Raw genomic sequence first — 4,203 nt, 5'->3', positions numbered from 1 at the left:
GGCGTGTGCAGGCGGCGGTGGCCCCTGTGCGCGATCGGTGGCTCCCGCTCCGACCCGGACGGTGCGGGGGGTGGCGGCGGCCCGGCGTGGCCGGTGATCTGAACGCGGTGGGGCCGGCGGCTCGCTGGTCTGCCAAAGATCTAGGGGCATCATCGTCTCCGACTTGATCTGATTCGGTTCGTGCTAGCTCCGGTACAGGGAGACCGTCGTCTTCTCCCGGTGCTGGCTACATGGATCTGACGGCGACAGAGGGACCCTTGGTCTAGTCTTCGAACAGATGGGTGAAAACCCGCTAATATAGTAGTCTCATGTAATACTCTTTTTTATGAAGTATGACTTTATAATGTGTTGTGTTAATAATTAATAAAATAATTACAGGCTTGGGGTCTTTCTTCTTTTCTAAAAAAATCATGAGGTTGTTTATCAAGCACTACAAACCAGCAGTCACCAGTCGAATGGGTGGCTGAAGAAAATTTAGGCCTAGAATCAAGATTTAATTTGTATTGTTGGGGGGCCCAGTCAGAGAGTAGGCACCCTTCAAACATTAATGTATGCTGCTTAATGTCACGCGCACACGGTATTCTTTAGTAAAAGGCGAAAGAATAGTTCGCTTTGCGCTCGTGACGCAGCTGCGTGATTTGCTCGGCTGTACACAGCTCCATTATATAGCCAGTCAGCGGTAGTCCCTTCCTTGCCCCGGCGATGTGGGACTATTAGCACGGGACAGCGCTCCCTTGTTCGGCTGTTCGAGCTTGCATTGATGTAGCGGGCCTCTTTCATTCGTGGGCCTAAGGGCCCGCTCGAATCCTCTCCAGCTTGTGTCTGCCTCTCTGCTGTGTACTAGTACGAAAAAAAAACTAGTACGAGGGAACCGCAAAACGTGCATATCGCCGTACCGGTACATGCGTCGCAGGCTGCCTCTTCCCTTCCTGCCCGGCCACTGTCGGTGGTCGTCGCTCCTCTATTTGCTTCTGGGTGCTGACGCTAATGCATTGCAGTGACCTCTGAGCCACAGCAAAATATTCAGTTTGTTAGGGCATCTCCAGCCGTTGGCCCCCAAGAGGCGTCTAAAAGCGTCGCGTGGGGGTGAGCCGGCGCAAAAAATGGTCCTGGGGCGAGTCGGTCCCCAAGGCCGTCCCCAGGCGCGTATTTAAAAAAAAAAACGTTCGACGAAGTTATGATAAAAACTAGTTATATTTCGGCCAACCATGGCAAGTTTCGGCGAAATTCGTCCAAACATTACATTAACCTAATCTAAAGTTAAAGAAAGTGGCTGAAGTCGTCGCCGCCATCGTCGTCGGCGGCCTTCTCCTCCTTGACGCGGGTGCCCCTGCTGGACTCCTGCCCGGCGTCGCCTTGGCGAACAGGCGACGGCGCGTCGTCGTCGTCGTCGTTGTCGCATAAGACGACGACCCCGCCTTTTTCGCGGCCGCGTCGGCGCTCCTCAAAGCGGCGTAGGGCGGCGCACTGGCGCTCCTTCTCCAACGCGATGGAGTCCTGGCGCGCCCATTCGAGGGCCGCGTCGTCGTCGTCGAACTCCGCGTTCAGCGGCGCCAGCCCCGGCTCCGTCTTCATGGGCGCCAGCCCCGGCTCCGTTTTTGGCTTGACGAAGCGCGGAGGAGCCGACGAGGACGAGGCGCGCCGGCCGCCCCCGTTGATGACGATGCCGGCTGCGAGTGTGCCAGCCGAGCGGCGTCTCCGCCGCGGGCTCGGCCTTGACGCCGAGCAGCGTCGGAGAGCCGGAGGAATGGGAAGAAGAGCGCGATGAGGAGGAATTGGAAGAAGCGCCAAACCTCCTCGGCGCCCATGGCCCGACGCGTCGGTGCTGCACCGGGGCGACCACCCTCGCCGGGGGGTACTCCATTCGTTGCCACCCTCGAGGTACGTGAGCACGCCCTCGAGTGTGCGGCCGGGGACGCCCCACCAGAGGTGGCGCCCCTCGCTGTTCTGCCGGCCGCCGACCACCGGAGCGCCGTTGGTGGACGCCAAGAGCTCCTGCTGGCGGCGCTGGAAATACGCCGCCCAGGCCGCGTGGTTGTCGGCGGCGTACTGGGGGAGGGAGCGGTGGGCGTCGGTGAGGGACGCGCGCACGATGTCGACCTCCTCGGTGAAGTACCTCGGTTTCGCCACGGCGTCGGGCAACGGGGGAATGGGCACTCCCCCGGCGCTGAGCCTCCACCCCGTTGGCCCGGCGCGCATGTCCGGCGGCGCCGGGATGTTCGCCTGGAACAGGAGCCAGGACTCCTGTTCGCGGAGCGAACGGCGGCCGAAGCCGTTGGCCGCCGCCTCGTCTCCGGGAAAGCGTTCTGCCATGGCGACGGCGGGGCTGGGCGGGCTCGGGAGAGGTAGAGGGAGGGGCTGGGCGGCGGCGCTCGGGAGAGGCAGGGAGAGGGAGGGGCTGGACGTCGGCGAGGGGGGGCTGGTGTGGGCACAGGGGAGCGGAGGCCGCCGGCTTTTATAGCCGGGCCGCGCCCGTGTGTACGCCCCGTGTGTACGCGTGCGAGGGAAGGGAGGCGTCGGCGCGCCGCCCCGTGAAGCGCCGCCCGTGAGGAATCAATGGCAATGCTGACCGACGGCAGCCTTGCCATTGATTCCCCGCGGGAAACCGAGGCCGTTGGGGAAAGACGAGGCGCCGAGTCGCTGACGCGGCTGGCCCGCGTCTTTTTCGCGCCAAAACAGCTCGCCCCGGCGCCCCCGGGCGCCCCCCAGCGCGCCGGGTTCGGGCTGGGTCCGTCGGCGCTGTTTTCGGCCCAAGCCGGCGAAAATCAGGTTCCTGGAGGCGTGACTGGGCCGTTTTTTCGGCGCCGGCGCGAAAAAATCGCCTGGGGAGGCCTTCCTGGAGGCGCGCCTGGAGATGCCCTTGGCGTGATAAGATGGGCGTGTGTGTGCATTGACACATAGTAGGCGGAGAGGTGCTGAAACTGCGCGGTACGTGCTTTTTATTTGAGTGAGAGTGGGAGCAAAGGAACCAGTATGGTGCTTCTTTCTTTCTTTTTCTTTTTTGCGGCGGAACCAGTATGGTGTTACCTAACAATTCGTTGTGCTATTAGTTCGAGACTTGTTTCTTTTTTTCGCAAGTTGGGTGACGAACTGCAATAGACAACTCAAATGTGCACACACGCACAAAGAAAGAAAACCATCACAAACGAATAGTACATTGGCTAGCTATCATGAGGTCGTTGATCAAGTACTAGAAACCAGCAGCCTCCACCGACGAACGGGTGGGTGAAGAAAATTTAGGCCTCGGAAAGTTGTGGTTCTACAGTGCTAGTTAGGGGAGTAGGCCTCACTGACAGCTAAATATAGCTGCGGATTAACGATTAACCAACAGGCTACTGATGCAGTAAAGCGGAGCAGGTACGCACGACGCCACCGCCTTCCGCTCAAGGAAAAGCATGCCACAAAGAAGGGAATCGATACGACTTGCTCCTAATCCTAGTCACCGACTGGCTGCCATTCAGCTACTGCCAATGCAAGGGAGAATTCCGTTGATTCTTAAAGCGGCGTGGTTGCAGGATGCAGTTGTCAGTAGCCGTCTCCTTCTGGGATTCGGAGTAGGTGCGCAGCCCCATCGATTAACAACTACGATGTCCAATCCGGCCTGAACCGTAGGGCGGCGTGAGCACGGTGCACGCGCGCGCTGCCCACGGAGAAAGTCGAAAGATGAACAAACAGCTTAGCGAAAAGGACTAACCATTGGTAGCTAATCTAGAAGTATGAGAGTCGCGTAGATTATCTTATCCAAGTGCCGTTTGTAGACGGCCAGAGGATTTGTGTCGTTGGACTGAAGACCTTCAACTCTGTGAGCGTGCGCAGCCGATTATTTGCCATCCAACACCGTGTCGCAAACATCCACAAATGGGTCAGTATCTTCAAATTCCCGCAAGTCGGCCACAAATTCAGGAAGGTTTGCAACAATACGGACCTGCACTACGTAGGACTCCAACAACCTTAACCCACTCAAATCCTCTCTGCCGGGTCACTTTTCTCCCACTCCGTCTCTTCCCTTTCCCCTTACTCTGTATCCGCACTCTTCTAGCCCGAAGACGTCATTGTACCTCGTTGGCCGCCGCAAAGGCCTTGTCGGTTGTCCACCGGCCCTCGACGTCTGCCCACCTTTGACTACGCCGTCACTCACCTTGGATTCGCCCACAACCAGGTATCTTACGCCCCCTTTCGACAGGTACATGCAAGACATCACGT

General features: G+C 58.8%; 1 non-coding gene across 1 annotated transcript; it reads right to left on the bottom strand.

Moving 5' to 3' along the window:
- Nucleotides 1-512: 512 nt before the first annotated feature.
- On the bottom strand, nt 513-631 carry LOC119313162. Its single transcript, XR_005151545.1, has one exon. It is a non-coding gene; the product is annotated as a U5 spliceosomal RNA (small nuclear RNA).
- Nucleotides 632-4,203: the final 3,572 nt, after the last annotated feature.

Source organism: Triticum dicoccoides, chromosome 5B, assembly GCF_002162155.2.
Source record: "Triticum dicoccoides isolate Atlit2015 ecotype Zavitan chromosome 5B, WEW_v2.0, whole genome shotgun sequence".
Lineage (NCBI taxonomy): Eukaryota > Viridiplantae > Streptophyta > Magnoliopsida > Poales > Poaceae > Triticum > Triticum dicoccoides.
Note: the sequence above shows the minus strand (reverse complement) of the source record. Positions and strands in the feature narration are given on the sequence as shown.